The 18,951-nt window shown below is 49.8% G+C and overlaps 1 protein-coding gene across 2 annotated transcripts in view; it reads left to right on the forward strand.

Moving 5' to 3' along the window:
- The first annotated feature begins 718 nt into the window (after positions 1–718).
- The window catches only part of NGF (nerve growth factor), a 56,403-nt gene continuing 38,170 nt past the window's right edge, over positions 719–18,951 (forward strand). The window contains exon 1 of one of the 2 annotated variants that reach the window (XM_041754041.1): positions 719–848. The gene's annotated coding sequence lies outside the window, so the exon portion shown is untranslated. Of the gene's footprint in view, positions 849–4,122; positions 4,204–18,951 lie in introns of those variants that run through there. The other variant, XM_041754039.1, reaches the window with a different exon arrangement.

The raw sequence follows: 18,951 nt of genomic DNA on the forward strand, positions 1-18,951 counted from the left end.
GCAAACAGGAATGCTCAAAATGTTAGTGGCCGAAGGAGCAAGGGTGAGAGGTCAGAGCTGGGGCTAGGGGGAAGGGGCAGAATCATAACATGAGGAGAACCTAGAGCAGGGAAGAATATAAAGCCCTTATCTGAGCCATGGAAGCATGTGCATTCTGAGGGCAGATGGAGACATCAGACAGGACAGCTGCAAGCCAGGACAGCATAGCCATAGATGCCTTGAGAGGAAGCCTTAAGTGTACCAAGTCCTCAGGAGAGGAGACAGAGGACTGGCAAAGTCAGCTGAGCTTGGCTGAATGGAGGAGGAGGCAAGGAGTTTAACAGCAAGAGCTTGCTCAAATTTCTACTTGGCCATTCTACTGCCTACGAGGAACTTAGGATGAGCCAGAGACTTACCTACTAGTCTTCAGGCTTCTTATTCGCAAACATACCTACTGACCGAGCTCGGAAGATGCCCTGCCCAGGGCGGGAAACACAGCACGCACTCAAGAAACACTGTGATTATTATGTTGGTGGTGGTGCTGTTATTGCAACTGGTGACCTTTAAGGAGAAAATAGCAGTTCGGTACTGGGAAGGGGAGGGGAGGGGAAGAAGATGGGAACCAGATTGCAGGAAGTTAAGGGGAGCCAAAGAAACGGTGGGTGTAGATCACTTTGCTGAGGAATTTGATAGTGGAAGGAAGTTGAGAAATCTGGTGGTTGGGCAGCAGGAGGGCCAAGCAATTTCTTTGACAGAGAAGAGGCAAGTGAATGTTCACAAGTACCCTGTAGAGATGAAGAAACCGGACATCCCCGAGACACCAGGGGTCGGCCCCAGGAACAAGCAGGGACGCCCCTCACCCTCCAACCGTAAGTAGATGGAGCCCCTGACTGTTGTCTACACCCTGAACTGTCTTTGCTCCCACCAGGGCCAGGGGCAGAGGTCTCTCTCTCTCAGCCTCGGTCAGAGAAAGTGGTAGAAAGCCAGAAGCCCAAGGTCTGACCCTGACACTGGCCATTTGTACTTGGCAGAGCCCTCTACTTTCCCAGGCACCCCCCACTGCACCCCGCCTCCTCCTGTGTAAACAAACAAGGCGGCAGGGGTGACCATCCCTGATTCTGTAAGCACCACCTCAGTAAGCATTACAAAACGTTTCCTCTCCTGAAGTTTTTCTCCACTCTGATTAGAAGGAAGGAAAAAAAAAAAAAGCCTAACTTCAAGCTGGAGCTACCACTTCCCCCAGCAACTGGGACAATATTTCTGTTTCCCACGTCTTGCGAGCAGATCCGGCGATTCCACCAGTGCTGGCAGATCGCTGCCGAGCCTCCTGGTGTTTTAAATAGCATGTGCATTTTGTCCTGGCTTCTGGAATGAAGCAAGAGAGAAGCAGGAGCTTTGTGCTCGGCTGAGTGTCGCTGTTGATGAGGCACTCGATGGCTGCAGGCTTCCCGAAGCCTCAGAAATAACAATTGCTGCACACACCACAATCTGTCCTCCGAAGCAGCAAATGCATCAGCTGCTGGCTATTTTGATACCCTAGATAAAAAGCTCTTTCGAGAAAATCTAGTACAGAAAAACATTCTCATCCTCTACTTGTCTGCACCATTCCTTCTGCCCGCTGTCCCTCCAGCTGCTTTTGCATCTCTATAAATGTCGCTGGTCCAGGCCATAAAGTCCTTGTCTCAATGACCCACGAGAAGGACATTTCCTCGTGGGCCCTTCATGCAAGTGGAAGGGGTAAGAGAAGACCCACCCCCAGCTGCAGTCTCTGTGCTGAGGTTGGCCTGATCCACTACCTGCTGGAAAGCACTGCAGGGTGAACAGGTTGTCTGCCAGCTGCACTCTGACCACTGTTGGATTCAGCAAGCGTTTACTGAGCATCTACCATGTGCCAGGACCTGTGCTAGGACCTGGAGAGACTGTGATAAACACAGGTAGGACCTAATAATCGGGCTCCCACAAGAGTACGAGCTCTCTGACCAGGGACCATGGCCATCTCACAGTGCCTGGCACACAGTAGGTGCTCAATAAGTGATCTTTGAAGTGTTTGCTCATTTGTCTGTCATTGACATGTCCTTATTTACTTGAGATCCTTAAAACTGAGGAACTGAAACGAAGTCAAAGATGGAAGTAGCTCTTATTAAACCAACATGTGCCATCAGAACATAATCACCCATTCGGGGGGTGGGGCATCTGGGCTTATATTCTGCTTACATCATTTTAAATTTCCCTTTTACACACCACATGAAAAAGAACCACAAGTGCCCTGAATCCTTTTGTCCTTCTGGGTGACGCCACAAGTTTGCATACAAAAGCTCTGCCTCCAACAACCAAATTTCTCTGTTAACTCTAAAATCTTTGACGTCATCCCTAAATTCTCAGGCAGCTCTTAGGTAAGGCTTAAGGCTGGTGCTTTCAAGCAAGTTTCTACACGACACACCTGATGAATAAATTTGTCCTCTTGTCTGGAAATCCCTTTGTTTATTTGACAATGCTGAATTTCCTCATGCATCACTCGACTCTGATGCTGCTACCCCTACCCCCCCCCCCCCCCCCCCCCCCCCGTTAGCTCCCACCTCCGAAGTGTGTTCAGCCTCCAGTCTGTTTCTGAACAATTCAGAAGTGGAAGAGCCTTTGCTGGGACATAATGAGGTCATACCAAAGCTAAAGCTGACTTTCAGTTCTGGGGCTTTCTACCTACCTCATCCTTCTCAGTATGCATCAACGGAGTGAACTTAGGGAGGGGGCAAAGAGCTCAGACCAGCATGTCTCAGGGGGATTGGATCTGCCAAAGCAGAGCCTGACTTTGCTCAAGTGACCTGCACTGGGGGTAAAGGGTCACTCTTGGACTTGCAATAGGAAGTCCACCCCTGTGTCTCACTAAATCCCAGCACCAGAAGGTGACCTTCATCTGAATTGTGCCAGCACTGGCTTCACCAAAAGGGTGGTCTCTGCCTCTGCCTCTCCCCACATCTGTTCCTCCTTGTAGCATCAGGCGCAGAGGAGGGGTTCCGCATACAATTTATTCAAGGAAGAAGTGAAGACATCTGAAGAGCTCCGCCCCAGAAGGAGTCGGGATGTGAATTTTCAAAGACCTATGGATCCCCCAGACGTTACAATGAGTGACACACACTTGGTGAAAAATCTGCCTTGCTAGTTTGGGGCGGCGGGGGTGGGGGGGTGGGGGTGGGAAAAGGCAGGTGGCCTATCCAGAAGCGCTCCCCTGTGAGGCTCTGAATCCAGGAACCCAAGAAATCTTAGAAAGCCCAGAGTTCCAGCTTCACTTGGTGTCCGCACTTGTGAGGGTAAAAAGGAATTTGTTTAGGGCCTAAGGCAGGGCATGAGCCTCTTTCTGCCTAGATCAGTTTAGAGTGACAAAAATCTTGCAAAGCTGAAGAAAGCTGCAGACCCTCTACCCAGAAAAATGCACACATTGAACACAGACATACAAGTTTGCCTACAATTTCTGAGGCTTCAGTGACCCCACCAAGGAAGCTTCTGGAACTCAGGCCCTTAATTTAAAGCCCTGAGTCTAGGTTCTGCCGTCTAAGTACTCCGGACTTTGTCTCCACGCCAACTCGCCCCAGCCCGGGGGGCGGGGGGCGGGCCCTTTACCTGGTTCTGCTTCTCAGAGCCGCCACCTTCCCCCGAACCGGAGGATCCTGGCACCTGCATCTCGCCAAGCTCCCCTGGGTGCTCTTTTCTGGCGGGTGCTGGGTGGTGTCCCAGGCCGAAGACTCTCTGGGCTCTTGTCTCTGGCTGCTCAACGTGGAGGCCAAAGCCTAGGGCACCGAGCGTGACGTCGGGCCGACCCCGGGAGCAGCGAGGCAGGGGTGGGGAGGTGCGGGGAGCCCCGGACAACTCCGCCCACAATAGCCGGTCGGCGCACCCCCTTCTGCGGTGCCGCAGAGGACCCCCCTCCAGGCTTTGCCCGCGGCCGTGCCGACCCCCGTGCGTTTCCCTTTGACCCCTTCCTGGCTGCGTGGAGCCGACCCTCCCGGGAGCCACCGATCTCTCGCACCCAGGACCCCCTACAGCCGGGCACCTCCGCCCACCAGAGCAGGTGCGGGGCCGGAGCTGGCGAGGGTTGCGGTGGGGGGAAGGATTTGGAGCGAGTGACTCAGGAGTCCGGGAGGAGGGGCTAAGGATTCAAGAAGCTTGTGTTAGAGCAGCTCGGCGCTCCTGCACAGCAGAGAGCGCCGGGAGCCGGAGGGGAGCGCAGCGGTGAGTCAGGCTGCCCCGAGCCGAGCCCCGAGAGGCGCGCTGCGCGGGCAGGGGCGCGGGCGCGCGCGGCTGGGCTCCCTGGAGCGAGGGCACCGATCCCGGCCGGGCCAGACCTCCGGGCTCCCCCGAGGCTCCCGCAGGCTGAAGTGCAGCCAGGGCGGGAGTGTCCCGAGTGGGCGCGGGAGCGCGGGGCCCCGGCTGGCGGCGGGTCGGAGGCGAGCGGCGCGCTCTCTCTTGGGTCGCGGAGTTCCGGGTCGCCCGGTGGCCCGAGGTCCGGGAGGCAGCCCTGGGGTCTGCGGTGGCCACGCGGCGATGCCGGGGGCTGCGGGCGGAGGCTGGAAGGGGACAGCGCGCAAGTGAGGGAGCGCGGAAGAGCTTAGAGAGAGGGATGCGCGGGCTGCGGGCGCGCCGGGGCGGAGGAAGGGTGGTCTGCGCGGCGGGGGCCAGTGCGCAGCGCGCCCGGGCGGGTGTGGACGCCGAGCCCGGGAAGTGCCGCGCGGCCCCCAGGAAGGGGACCAAGCGGGCAGGGCGCGCTGGAAGTGGTGCGGGGAACCGAGTCAGGGACTCCGGGCTCCTCTGCGCCTTGCTGGCGGGCTGGGAGACCCGAGCGAGGGCCCCCCGGGGCTCGCCAGGAGAAGGCTGCGCACCACCGGGGGACCTCCAAGAAGCCGAGCTGGACCAAGGTCGCCAGGGTTCAGCCCTGCTGCTCCTTGGGTCACACGCCTCACCTCCAGTTGTCTGCTGCCAGGTGTAGGAGAAGCTGGCGTGGAGGGGTGGGGCGGGCAGCGCCTTGGGTCCAGGAGGCAAGGGCAGAGGGGAGGAGGCAGAGAGAGGACCCAGGGGTCAGGAACGGCATCTTTGAGCCAACATAAACAAGTGGCTCAGCTCTGTTTGATTACAACTCTCCATCTTTCAAAAAAAAAAAAAAAAATCTGAGATTTTCGTGGAAGGTGTTTTCTGCTTGAACTTTCTCTTCCCTTGTGACTTGAGAGATTAAAAAAGATCCTGCTTGCTAGGCTGGTTTTTCCAAGTTGTTCCAGGTTGGAAGTTGTAACAGTTTGAAGGATAATTTATGGGTGTTTCATGCATTAAAGTGTATTACAGCAAAGCCTTTTGGGTGCTGTGGGTATTAAGGAAAACTTAGTGCACGTTCCCGGCTGGAAACCAAAATAGTGCTCTCCTGGGTGTCTCTGCCCCATCTGTCATCTGAGGCCAATGGAAATCCTGGAGAAAAGGCACTTGATTAATTGTCCTGGCTCCATCCTCTGGGCGCACCCACTGCCAGTGCCAGCCCCCACTTCCCCTACATGTGCGTGGCCAGCTGCATCCTGCAAATTCAGACGTAGTGGTGGCAGGCCCACCCGCGACATCTTTGCAGGGTCTTCAGACTCTTGAGCTGTCAATCAGTCTCCTGGAGGGAATACTTCTGCCTCTCAGGCAGCACAGAAAAGGCAGCAGCACGTAGGTCTGCCAGCCCTTCCTTTGCGATGTTTACAGGTTGTTGTTGTGTTTTTTTGTTTGTTTGTTTTTGTTTTTTTCCAAATGTCTGAAACTTTCTCCCTCTGCAGAGGAAAGGCTACTTTAGATCTGGATGGGCGCCTTCTGTGGGTCTTATTCCGGAATAAGTCATATGTCAGCCTGGGCAACCCAAATGTCAATCCGTGTTGGGCAGCGTTCCCGGAGGTTCAGAGGGGACCTCAGGACTGGGCAGCACGGGTGGGGAGGAGTGGTCTGGGGGCTGGGACTGGGGCTGCTGGCACTGACTCACAGAAGAAGTACATGTTCCTCAGGTTTGGGTCGTTGGAGGGGGTGGGGTTGAGGTCACATGCTGCCAAACCCCTCCTCCTTTTCCCAACATTTTTATGCAGGTGCAGAAAAAGGGCGGCCTTAAAGGGGAAAATGTTAGGAGACACTACAAATAGGAAACCAGGGTCTCTGGGGGCATGGGGATACATGTCTTGATGGAACTGTAGTAGTACCTCAGGGGATTTTACAACCAGCTGCTGGTGCCACACCTTCCCTGGGCAGCCATCTTTCCCCCGGAGCAGCCCAGGCCTACAAGCGAATCAGGAAAACTGGGTCCACTCAGGACAGTCATCCTAGTCTTGGTGACTCTGTCCCCTCAGTCTTTCTCAAAGGAGTGAGGTGCTTGCTTCCTCCTACTGCCCACCCTACATCTCTCCTGGCTGGGGGGCCAGAGGGAGGCTCAACACTCCTCTTCTCCTCCATGTAGAAATCTGTGTCGTGGCCAGGAAGGGGGCCCCAGCTGCCGACATCAGCAGGGAGGGTAGGGCATGGCAGGGCAGGGCTGGAGCCTGAGGGAAGTTTCTCATCATTACTGAGATTAAATTGATGAGAAAATCTCACCTCTTCACTCTGAAACAAGTGCTGAGCACTACTGCAGCAGATTCACTGACTGCCCTATTGCGTCGGCAACTGCATTGGAGCTGCAGAGAAATTACAAGGAAGTATGCTACTGCTCTTCCTCACTGCCTGGAGCAGGAGTGAGGCCCGACCCCCAAGCAGACATCAGTGCAAGACCAGGCACCAGAGTTCCAGCCATCTGTCTTCTCCCAGTAAGAACTTGGAGGGATTTCGGGGTCCTGAGCAGGCCTTGGAGACCTTTGCGGGCAGCAAATACTCTGTACCCAGGGGCAGTGGAAGGTGTGCTGAGGATTCACATAAAATCTCTGAGTATCTCTGAGCAAACAGCCCATGTTTCCAAAGGGTTTCTCTTTCTTTGACTGGCACCTCTGATCTTACAAACCACCAACTAAACCATCAGCTCTCAGGTTTAGCCAGTCTTGAGAAATCAAATCTGTGATGGACCAGTTTCACAGAACAGCATGTGGTGGCATCAGGCAAATAAATGTAGATGGAAGACCCTTCCCCAACCCAGTCTCAGGGACCTTCTTGACAGTGGACAAACAGTTGACATCCTGACTCCAGAGAGCGGTAACATCAGGATGGCCCTGAGGCAGAAATTCAGCTGGAGAAACCCAGGCTTTGGGGTAATTGGTCTTTCGGTTGAGTGTGCATGAGGATAGAGTTGCCCATCCTTGGAGCCAACAAGCCAAGGAGGAGCCTTGGAGCCAAAGAAGATAGACCTTCAGCCACAATGATTGACCAAGACCAGAAGAAGAGTTCTCGTGCTTCCTAATGTGTTTATTATTCTTTTTTTGTCTGCTTTACATGTTTTTGAGGAGCCTCTATATATTGTTGGCCTCAGACTTTGACATAGTAGGAATTGGGTTGAAACATTGAGATGATCTCTTGACTTTTTCCTGCTGTGCTTTGGGCAAACGTTCCATAGTAGCTTCCTGAGTTGAGAGACAGGAGAGAAAGAAAAATATTTGTGACTTTGAATAAGTCATTAAACTTGACAGGCTTCACTTTTCCACTTTTCCCATCTATAGGAATTAATAGTGTTTCTCAATGGAGCTGTTGGCATTTGGGGCCAATTCTTGGTTAAGTGTGACCTACTTAAATAATGCAGGAAGTTTAATATCCCTACCTTGCCTACTAAGTGTCAGAAGTCGTGGTGACAACCAAAAATATACTGCCCCCCCCCCTCATCCCCACATATGGCTAAATGCCTCTTAAATGGATAATACTGTTCCCAGTCAAAATTTCCTTTGGAAATTACCAATACAGGCCTTTCTTCTAGGCCATACTGTCAGGGCATCAATTACTTAATCCTGGAAATGGGGCTTTAGAACTCCAGCCCTGGACTTCATCTCCAAGAACCAGGATAGCAGGCTCCAGGAAGCCATTGGCAGGAACCTCCGTGCTGTGGTCCCACCAGACATCACTCTTTGCCTTTTGTCAGTGGAGTGTGACTACAAATGACCCACATGAAAAGAAAACGAAAAAGAGTAGGGGAAAGGGACAGGTGGTATTAGAGCATGGCAGCTTTCCTTCTCTGCCATATGCTATGAAAAACACAGGCAGACTGCCTGCCCCAGGTGTCCACGGCTCTGGGAGGGAATCCTTCCCTCCTCTACTAAATGGATCACACTCTGGCACCAGGAGGTCCCTTCTCTGAATGAAAGAATGAGGAAGCAGACCTCACTCCGGCACTGCCAGCACTTCAATCAACGTGGGGACATGTTGATATCAAATTAATACAACTGTGCCCAAGCTGTGAGAATAAATGGGAATCAAAAATGTGACATTTGATTGAAAAAAGTCAGCAAGCAGTGCTATGTGGGAGGGGTGGTGCTTGTAGCACTGAGTTTCTTCTCAAGGAGACTGGCTCATGTTATGCTTAACCCTACCCCAAGCTCTCACCATAGGACAAAAGATGGAAGCGGTTGAGTATTCACAGTGCAAAGGGCTAAGATGGATGTTACCTTTGGAGAGTGTTATAGAAACACCTGCCTGCCCTGCGCCCCACTAGTAGCAAGAGAGAGAAGGGTTGGGTTGAGAACCCATTGGGCTGGTTGACTCCTCCTACTACTCCTACTACTCCACCATTGGGCTGGGGGAAAAGGACATAGGAGACTGAGGGAGATCCCTGGTGAGGCTGAGAATGGTCTGGTGATGCAGTCTGTCAGGTGGGACTAGCAGCAGTGTTTTTTTTTTTAAATTGCCCAAGAGTTGGGCCAGCATCTTTCATGTGTGGAGAGTCTTTTCATCAGTAGTAGTAGTATTAGTCAGAGTCAGACAGTCAGGGCTTGCCTGAAAATCGGCCACGAGGCTGAGCAGACAGAGACGTTTGAGCACTGTATGGGGTGGGTGAGCCTGCAAGTGCAAGGACCTGGTTCCCAAGTTAGTGGGAGCGAATGGCCCAAGCTTCCCACCAAAACCATTCCACCTTGAGGGCACTTGGTATCCACTACCACTGGAATCGTTGCCTGATAACCACAAGATGTTTGCTCTTTGGTACAGATGGGCTGATTGTCCCATCCCAGTGTCCTTTGGCTGTTCCTTCAAGTAGGCAGGATTGGTGACATGATCACGTGTCTGCATCCTGCCTGCTGTTCCTTGGTGAGCCCAAGGGGGACCGACTGTCTGGTAGAGGCCATGAGAGCTCAGGCCGGGTTGGGGGTGGAAGGAGGTCCTGTCTCACCTACCCGTCACTGCGGATGTGAAGCACAGTTGAAGTAACTTATATTTCAGTCTGGTGACATGCCATTCGTGTTTGACCCTGAGCACACCTGGCTCAGAGATTAATGCACTGGCTGCTGCCTCCCCCTTGTTGATAACTAGATGCTGAGTCGCTGAGGTGGTGGGAAATGCCAAGGGAAACAGGATCCCCTCAGAGAGGGATTTCACAGCTGGGCTCTCACTGTCTCACAGATGCTGCACTGGGTGGCCAAGGGGAGGGGGACGATCACCCAGCAGGAGAGCTGCGGGGCGGCATCTCTCACATGGGCTTCTCTTCCATGAAACAGAAGTAACCGTAGTACCTGCTCGGTCGAGCTGCTGTGCATCGTGAGTGGGACACATGCTGGCACGGGCCTGGCACAGGGGAGGCACTCTGAGGGCACAAGTTTCCCTTGCATGTGTTCTTCCTCAGGGGCTCTCAGTCTGACAGGGCCCCCTCTTCATGCTGTTTCACTTCAGGCCCTGTAATATCATCTTTGCCCTTTTCATATCTCTGCATATAGAAAACGTTGGGGGCACTTGGGTGGCTCAGGGGTTGAGCATCTGCCTTCAGCTTAGGTCATGATCCTGGGGTCCTGGGATTGAATCCCACATCGGGCTCCCCGTGGGGAGCCTGCTTCTCCCTCTGCCTGTGTCTCTGCCTCTCTCTCTATGTCTCTCATGAATAAATAAAATCTTTAGAAAGAAAGAAAGAAAGAAAGAAAGAAAGAAAGAAAGAAAGAAAGAAAGAAAGAAAGAAAGAAAGAAAGAAAAAGAAAACTTTGCTGAGTTGGGAGGAGAAATCTTTTTGGTAGCATTGAGGGCTTCTCTAGGAATTTCCTCACCTATATTTGGACCTTCTGTAATTAACATCCTCATTCTGATAGAATTTTAACCAAATGCTTCATTTCTGGATTATCTTTGCCTCATAATTTCTGGGTAAAAGAAGACGCGTGGATTGTCTCCTGTGATTTCCTTCCAACGGCAAACTTCTTCTCAGACTTTTACTTTAAAATGTTAGGCCGTGCTCTCTAAATAAGGCATTTCTTGAGAATGGCCATTTGTACTGGCAGCTTGAAGCGTGTTTTGGTTCCTTACCCCACATACCAACGCCTCCTCCCCCAACCACTTGTGTCTTTAGGATTTTATGTATCTTATCAAGTTTACAAGAGAATAAAGAAGGAGGAAGTGGATTTTCTGTGACAGCAGGGCAGTCGTGCTCACCGTACCAAGGGTCTGTGGCTGAGCAGCTATTGCTAAACCACATAATACCTGCGGTTGGAGGGGGGGGCAGTCCCCATGCCACTGGGGATGCAGGTCCTCTGGATATTAGGCCACTGGGTTGATTTTCCTTCTCCTAAATCAGCATCTTTATTAATGTGCTAGCCAGGGGACTGGGCACGGGGGTGGGGTGGGGGGTGGAGTGGTTCATGATAAATATAAGTCATGATCCCACCCAAGGAGCTTGCTCAGGAGTCAAAAGTAAAATGGCTTTCCAGGCTCATCAGATAATGTAAGAGGGGTAAGTCCAGAGGCTGGTGGGGACCACAGTAAACTGCAGAGTGTGTGCCCCATCAAAAGGCGACAGGCCAGCTGTTGTCCGCAGGATCATGGGTCCAATATGACTCGATCTTCCAACTTTTCAAGAAAATTCAAAACTTGGAACTTGAATGTATGATCTCTTCACTTTCAGAACCTCTATGCAGACTAAACAGAATCTGTCAGTAGCTTTTTTATTTTCTCATTTAGATTAACACACTCAGAGCAGTCAAGAGCAGCACCAGAAGGGGAGACAAGTGGAAAAAGTGCTAATGTGGTGACTGTAAGAGCCACAGGAAGGGAGAGGTGTGAATGATGTGGTGCACTCCAGGGAGGCTTCCTGGAGGTGGCATGTCCTGTAGGCAGGTAGGGCTGGATAGAAGCATCCCCGGCACAAAATCAGACAGCAGGAGCTTCAGATCCATCCTCCACTTCTGGCTGCTTCTATGACCACATTCCTTAATCCCTGTATGCTTCAGTTTCTTCATCTGTAAAAAGGACTCGTAACACCGATCTCAGAGGGCAGTCATAAGGTGAGAGAAGAGAACGCCAGAAAGCCCAAACTTAGCCTAGAAGCCACAACGCAGCAAGTGTCCTGGAAGCCTAAGCTTAGCTCCTAATGCTGGGGTGGGTGGGGGTTTGGCCAGCCCAGAGGGCTTCAGAATGCAGGGCCAGAAGCCGGAAAGGGAAGGGTTCCTCTCAGAGCTCTGTGGACAGTTGCTTTTCAAAGACTTGGGTCTCGGTTGCTTTTTCTGCCCCAGGAAAAGGACCAAAGGTGTTGGTTGTCTTTCTCCTCTCCTACCCTACTCCTCCTTCTCCGCAAGGCTTGTGTCCACGTGCCCACTTGTTCTCTGTCAGGATCTCACCCTTTTAAAAACCTGACCTAGGCCAAAGCAGAAAAACACTACTCAATAAGAAGGAAAAGTACTCCGGGAGGCTGTATAGACATGCACGGCAAATATTCAAGGAATTCTTAGGAATAAAAAAAAAATTCGTAAATCTGGATTTTTGCATGAGGCCATCCCAGGAACATGTTTTCTCAATTAGCGTGCACATTGCTTGGAGTGAAGTCACTGAGTCCGTGGCTCGTCAGGGCTGACTCGCGCTGAGCCATCTGATCTGGACTTCACTTTCCGTGACCTAAATCTGATTCAACCAACCCCTGTCACTGTCCCTAGCAGTCGAAACAGAATTGTCCCTGAAGTCCTAAACCAGGGTGGAGACCTGCACAGTCCCCTAAAAAAGCAGTCTAATTTCAGATCCTAGGTGGATTCACAAAAAACTGAGAAAGCCAACACTACTCTTGATGGATTCCCCACAACACCTCATGTGTGCCTTTTCCTTTGGCCTGATTGCGAGATGGTGAGCGTGCATTGGCCCACAAGAGCAGATGAGTCCTTTAGATTCTACAAGCAGAGAAAAGAGTTTCTTTTACAAGCATGCATATCAACTGCTTAAAATATTGTATTAGTTGCTGCCTGAGATCAGCGATTATGTTTTCTGGATGATTTCCTAGACTGACTCTTTTCCAAGCAAACAGCTTTGTCAGATATTTGTAATTTCTGAAATATTTGATTAATGATGACCCCTCCACCAGAGGGATGGTCCAGAGTGCATAATTAGCAGCATGCCTCAGAAGCAAAGATGCTGCCCAGCATCCAGCAAGATCAAGCAGGAAGCTTGAAAAACATTTGAAGTCAACCACCATAGGGTAGAGAGAAGGAAAATGTTTTTCAAAGTACAGATTGAAACCCATGAGGAGGATGTGAAACCACTTGAGTGGTACAACACTCTCTTTAAATGCAAGAGAGTGGAAAAATTTTTTTAAAAATCAAAATGCATCACAAGTAGCAAAGGGAAAGTATTCATGAAACTTTTGTTTTTGTTGTAAATATGCTTACACATACATATGTGCAAACTGGATGGTGATGGGAAATAAATTTTTTCACTATGAATCATGGTTGAAAAAGGTTAAAAACTACCGGTATAGACGACAGCATGGTTTATGAGGGGACATAGCTCCAAAGCAGACAGACTTGGAGTTTGATCCCAGCTCTGTGATCCCCAGTTGTGTGACCTAAGTTTGCACAGCATCACTGTCCTTCTCTGTAAGGTCGCATGGATTCCATCATCATAAGGCTGTTGTGTAGATTAAGTGAAAAAGATGTATAAAGTGCCTGCCACCAGAGAGACCCTCTGTGAGAGCTGCTATTACCATCTGTCTTCTCTTTCCTCCTCCTCCTCCTTTATCCTCTCTGTCTCTCTCTCTTTTAATGTAAGAGAGGAGAATCTTTTTTAAAAAATCAAAATCAAGCACAGACAGCAATGATCATACCCTGACTCCATTCCCACCTTTTATAGCACCTTTCTCCCATTTCATGTTTGCAGAGCCATCTTCATGTGATTCTGTTCCCCACTCTCGACCATGACATAATCATCCAAGGGACACAAGGCATCCTTCTCTGTGACCAAGAACCATCAAAGAGTATCACTGCCTTTCCTGGCTGTGTGACCAGGATAAATGCTTTGGTCCTAGAGTGGGCACAGTGACTCTGGAAGGAGCTTCTGTTCCCACAAATCACATCCTTCCCCTCTAGTATATTTTTATAAGGGCAGCAGAGCTAAGATGCCATTAAAATGTTGACATTGTCAAAACTCTAAAGAAGTTCCTGCCCAGAGCAGAAAGCCTAACATTTTCTCATGAGCAAGGCTCCAGGCTGCCCAAGGCGGGGGGTTTAAGTTTCTCCCCTGGTATCAAAAGTGTGAGGGCTCCTCATCAGGACACTGGAGTGGTCACCTTCAGGCACACCAAACCCTAATCTTAACCCTAGCCCTTACCCCGACCCACAATCTGCCACTGACCCCAGAACTTCCCTTCTCAGTGGAAGGTACACAAGTGACCCACACACCAAGATCCTAGTTTGGGACCACAAAGGTGTAATGTCCCAATTTTTTTGACAGCCTAGCTAATGCAGCCCCTGAGGACGGACAGGAATGATGAACTGCTTGCCTCTTTGTTGGCGTAGAGTTGTCTCCTGCCCCAGCTCTGTGTTTCTCTGTGCTCCCCTAGGGCTCATTCCAACTCTCTTGTCATAAAGTGCCCTCTCACTGGGCCCCATTTTCACCACTAAGACTCAAAGAGGATTATTAGTGACATCTCCTCAAATGCTGAGTTCCTGTCCAGACCAAAGATTTAAGGCTCCTATATGGGCACTTAAGACAACTCTGAAGTTTTGGGTCAGTGGGATGGAAGGGAAAAAAGAGGCCCTGGTTCCAATGGTGATTTTCATCTCTGTAAGAGTATCCTTCTCTCCTCCCCACTACCCATTCTGCTAGTCCCTATAGAATCAATGTCCCCAGGTCAGTTGTACACTGTAGCTAACGTTTATAACAGAGGGATGTCACACCCGGCTCCCTTCTTCTCCCAAGCACGTGAGTTATATTAAGCCAAACACTGGAGCTTGAGGGGGCACTGCAATAAAGCAGCCGAGAGGCTGTTTAAATACATCAGCATTGTACCTGGTCTTGTTGGTTTTCTTTCTTTTCTTTTTAAGATTTTATTTATTTATTTATTTATTTATTTATTTATTTATTTATTCATGAGAGACACAGAAAGACAGACAGAGAGAGAGAGAGGCAGAGACCTAGGCAGAGGGAGAAGCAGACTTCATGCAAGGAGCCCAATGGGGGACTTGATCCTGGATTCTGGGATCATGCCCTGAGCCAAAGGCAGATGCTCAACTGCTGAGCCACCCAGGCATCCCTTGTTGTTTTTATTTTATTTATTTATTTTTTAAGATTTTATTTATTTATGAGAGACACAGAGAGAGAGAGAGAGGCAGAGGGAGAAGCAGACTCCATGCAGGGAGCCCGACGCGGGACTTAATCCAGGGTCTCCAGGATCACACCCTGGGCTGCAGGCGGTGCTAAACTGCTGTGCCACCAGGGCTGCCCCTGTTGTTTTTATTTTAAAGGAAGAAACAAATGCTGTCTTATTTTTCCTGTGTCCAAAACAGGGAGTAGGAAAAGAAAGTATTTTCACCCTTTCTGAAACTTCCAATGACAAATGGAATCAATTGTCCCAGAACATGCCCCATCACCAAGACGGTTTCTTAGGCTTGAAATGAATTACCTTTCTTTTCATCTGGGTTCAAGACTGTCGTGTCTGTCCTTTCCTGGGGAAAGTGTGGACACCCAGAAATGTCTTCATTTTCTTTTTTGGAGGAGTTCAGACACCAAAGCCTTACTCCAGGCTTCACGCCCACATGTCAGCATCGCCGTATCTTGGAAATGAAAGAAAATATTTGGGAGGGGGAGGGCTTTTAAGTGTTGTTGTTTTGAATTTTTCTAAAACACAGTAAGACATGTCAGAAAGTGGAAGGCTTAATAAAGCAAAAGTATGTCTCAGGGGTTCTTTTTAAAGGATCTTTACAGTTAAGCAAAATAAGAATTTAAACTGGCACCGTACACAGAATGTCTACCTCCTAAGCACTTCAATGTCTGAAATGATTATGGGCCTATTACAGAATTCTGACTGGCAAACTCATGCTTGGCAAAATTCTACAAACCTTTTTGTAGCTTCTTTCTTTCAGGGATTGGGAGAGTTGTTTTACTAGGAAGAAAAAGTGGTTAAGTCGGATAGGGGGTACTTCTTTCACCTCAGTAATACTGAGATCCAGGAGACCAGGGATTTACTCTTGACTCAGCCTTCTCCTAGCTGTGTGACTTGGGCAAATCACGGAACCTCTCTGAGCCTCTGAATCTTAATCTGATAAAATGAGAGTAATGATACTGTGTATGGGAGAGGGCTGCTATATTGGGTATGGTTGCCAGCTGGTAAGGCACAAAAGCCCTGGACAAGGAGAGAGACTCCAGGTACCGGTGCTGGCTCTGCCCTTGGGTGGTGGGGGCCCCTGACAGCCACTTGCCCCGCGTGAGTGACCCCCTTCTCTTCTGCCCACACCAAATGAAGCAGCAGGTGTGAAAGCATTTCACATAAGCCTGGCTAAAATGAGCTGTTCCTGCCACGGTGGGAACAGAGCCCATGCCAGGCATGGAGTGGGCCCCTAATGCAAGAGGGCAAGGGCAGTGTGGAAGAAGTCTGGAAGTGGGATCAGACTCACCAGGCTTCCAGGTCCAGGAGTGGGGGAAAAACAAAACACAAAACAAAAAACAAAAAAACAAACATGTGATCAAGGGTGACTTACTGTACTTCTCTGATTTGCAGTTTCATCAGCTGAAAATGGGCCTAATAGCTCTTCTTAGTGAGGATTAAAATACAATGACTTCTAAGTCGTTTGCTTGCCCCAAACCTGGTTTCCTAGGAGTCGTTGATGCTGAAAAGAAATGGATGCCTAAGGGGACGCCTGGGTGGCTCAGCAGTTAAGGGTCTGCCTTCCACCCAGGGCGTGATCCCAGGGTCCTGGGATCGAGTCCCACATCGGGCTTCCTGCAGGGAGCCTGCTTCTCCCTCTGCCTGTGTCCCTGCCTCTCTTTGTGTCTCAAATGAATGAATGAATGAATGAATGAATGAATGAATGAATGAATCGTAAAAAAAAAAAAAAGAGAGAGAGAGGGATGGATACCTAAGGAGCTGCCTGATTGTTCAGTGACTGGACCGTGGACAGGAGGAGGCAGGTAGAGTCACCGGACCAGATGCCTCAGGGACATGAGTTTTCCCAATGTCCTTTCTCCCTTTTCTATCCCCTTGGCTGGCTCTGCCTTCTCCTGACTACAAACATTTGAATGCCCTGGGGCTTAATCCAGGCCCCTTCTCTTTCTGTATCACTCTCTCCCTAGATGTCTCATCCTCTCCAGGCATTAAATACCACTGCTGGGTGTCTGTTCCCAAAACGGACCTCTCCCCTAAGCTCTCGGCTCTCATGGGCTACTGTCACATCCTCTTGGATATTGCAAATTTAGGTCTTAACTTTAAGTCTTCCCTATTTTAGATAATGAGATCACTATCCCCACTCTTATCTGGACCCCAAATCTAGCAATCAACCTTGATTCTACCTTCCTCATTACCTCTCGCTTCTCATCCATTGGCAAGCCTTGATTTCAACATAAATTCTGAATTCAGTTGAGGCTCACCATCCTACCACTGCCTGGTCCAGACCACTGTCATCTCTCCCCTGGACTAGTACGGGAACCTCCTAATGCAGCTCCCCTACCTCCGCTCTTCTTCTCCCATAGACTTTTTAGTCTGGCTGCAGTCAGAGTGGCCTTTTAAAGATGTCAATAATGGGGTACCCGGGGGGCTCAGTGGGTTAAGTGTTTTGGTTTTGGGTTAAGTGGTTAAGTGATCCTGGTTTTGGATCAGGTCATGCATGGTCTCAGGGTTGTGGGATGGAGCTGTGAGTCAGGCTTCATGCTAAGTGGAGAGTCTGCTTGAGATTCTCTCCCTTTGCATTCCCCTCCCCCTCATGCTCTCTCTCTCTCTCTCTCTCTCAAATAAATAAATAAATAAATAAATAAATAAATAAATAAATAAAATCTTAAAAAAAAAAGATGTCAATCACATCATTTCACAGTCCTCAATCTTCCTTCCAGTGGCTTCCCATTATGGACTCAAACTCATAGTCTTGCCATGGCCTTATTTCGGTGGTTCTTAATTAGGAGTGATTCTCCCCTGGGGACATTTGGCGACATCTGGAGACAAATTTTAATTGTCACAAGTTGGGGACAGGGGTGGTGACGCTGGCATCTAGTGGGTGGAGTCCCGGGATGTAGCTAAACATCCTACCATGCACAAGATGGTCCTCCACAGCAAAGAATTACCTGGCTCAAAATGTCAGTAGGGTTAAAGCCCTACTGGGAGAAACTCTGCCTTCATATGATCTGGACCCCGACCCTCTCTCTGACATCCTGCATCACTCTTTTCCTTGCCAGCTATGTGACAGCCACACTGACCTTATTGCTATGTCTTCAGCACACTAATCTGGTTACTGTCTCAGGGCCTTTACACTTGCTATTTCCTCTATTTGGATAATTTCTGCCCACAGATCTTCTTTGTGTGGTTCTTTTGTTCATCATTTAGGTCTGCTCAGATGTCATTTCTTTTTTTTTTTTTTTTAATTTATTTATTCATGAGAGAGAGGCAGAGACAGAGGCAGAGGGAGAAGCAGGCTCCATGCAGGAAGCCTGATGTGGGACTCGATCCCAGGTCTCCAGGATCATGCCCTGGGCCAAAGGCAGGCACCAAACTGCTGAGCCACCCAGGGATCCCCAGACGTCACTTCTTGATTGCTCTAATTTAAAATATCAATTTTACCTCCCACCACACCCTGCCATCAGTAGACTATAGTCCCTTGCCGTGCTTTATTTATTTTACAGTACTTAATTCTAATATTTGTTTGTTTCTGTATTATCTGCTTTCTTCACAGGAATCTAAGAATGAGGGCAGGAACTTTGTTGTGTTTCTCAAGTGCATGACATAATAGGAGCTCAATAAGTGTTGAATGAATGAATGAATGAAGTTGATAAGTATGGCACAGACATAGATTATGACCGAAAGCTAGGAAAGGACATCAGTGGGATCCTGCATTTCAGGGAAGGCTTCCTGGAGGAGGCGTGACATTGGCAAGCCTGTGCAGTCCCCTTCAGCTAAGGGCCCCCAGATGGAGCAGAGCTCTGGAGGTTTGGCCGCCTCTGGTAAATGTACAGGGGAGCTGATGTGGACCAGAGCTGGATGTGAACTTTAATATCAAATGGGAAGGAAAGCAAGGGTGGAGGGCTCTGAGATGTACAACTGAAGAGAAGAGTCAGGGAAGGGAGGTGAGTGGGAGAAAAACAGGGGCAAGAGAGAGAAATCTAAGTTCGAGTTGGTTCTGGTCAGGAGCAGAGCCCAGGATAGAAGGAGAGAAGAGTAGCCAACTCAGGGGAAGATCTCTGGGTCAGCTCATCTTGAAGGGCCACTGGTCATTTGTGGAGAAGGAACTAGGGGGATCTTCCGCCAGCATTTTCCAGGAGCCCATGAGGGGCCGAGTAGGACCTAGAGCACTGGAAGGGCCCAGTGAGGGGTGAAATCAAGTATCCCTCACAGGCTGGCAGAGACTGGGTTCTGAGCAGCACACTGACCTGTGTTGAGATGATTGTACAGGAGATAATTATGCAATCATG

Source organism: Vulpes lagopus, chromosome 5 (assembly GCF_018345385.1).
Source record: "Vulpes lagopus strain Blue_001 chromosome 5, ASM1834538v1, whole genome shotgun sequence".
NCBI classification, from domain to species: domain Eukaryota; kingdom Metazoa; phylum Chordata; class Mammalia; order Carnivora; family Canidae; genus Vulpes; species Vulpes lagopus.